This window comes from Lottia gigantea, assembly GCF_000327385.1.
Source record: "Lottia gigantea unplaced genomic scaffold LOTGIsca_521, whole genome shotgun sequence".
Lineage (NCBI taxonomy): Eukaryota > Metazoa > Mollusca > Gastropoda > Lottiidae > Lottia > Lottia gigantea.
Window position 1 is genome coordinate 32,212 of NW_008709785.1, and position 942 is coordinate 33,153.

Consider the following 942-nt stretch of genomic DNA (forward strand, 5'->3'; position numbering starts at 1 on the left):
TATGCAAAAGAAATTGAGGTGGGCGTAGCACATCCGGGTTAATTACTCATTATTGACAATTTTGACAAGGGACTTAACTCGCAACGTATACATTTGTTAAAAATGGAACTTTGCATACAATTACTTCATCCGTTGAGCCACGTTGTCTTAGAAGTTCGATTGTTTCAGCTTTATAGTTCAAAAAAAGGAACAGGTTTTGAAAATTCAAAATTTTCAATTTTTGACCTTGACCTTTTTTGACCCTGATTTTTGTAGGATCAAAGGTCATTCAAATTGGTTATCTATTTATACTTTTATATTTGCTGTCCTATCTCAACTTCCGGTTTTATAGCCGTATATCCCTTTCAATGTTAAATGTCATTGACCTTGGCTATCTTCTGATACTTTCATTTGTGAGGTCTGTCTACTTCCGTTATAACAATCTTCCAAAGAATTCTTCTCAACTTTAGACTGCTCTTGCGCGTGATGTAATTATCGTAGAAGGTTTTTTTCAGAGTCTTTTGCAATTTGCTACATTTGCAAAGTGCCACGTGTGGCTCTAGTTTTTTTTTTTTCCGTTTCGTCCACACCTTCCTGAGCTTAGACTGCAGTAGTTGCAGTTACGTTTCAAATTTCATAGACCTTCTATATAGGAGACCATGTGCATAAATATAAATTGGAACATTTTTGCAAAACCGGAAGTGCCACAGTTCAACATGTGCAAAAATTCGAAAATCGGCTCTAGAAGGCGTATTTTTGCATCAATTTTCTTCGGGTTTTCATTTTTACAATCTACCTGTAATTTCTGACCTGATAGCACTTGAAAAATTACGAAATTCGAAAATTCGTTGCTCACTTTTTTCGATCAAATTTTTCAATTTTTTTGCAACTTTTTTGCTTTTGCATCGATTGATCTGAAATTTCATATGCAAAGGGACATCACCAAAGCAAATAATATGTAGT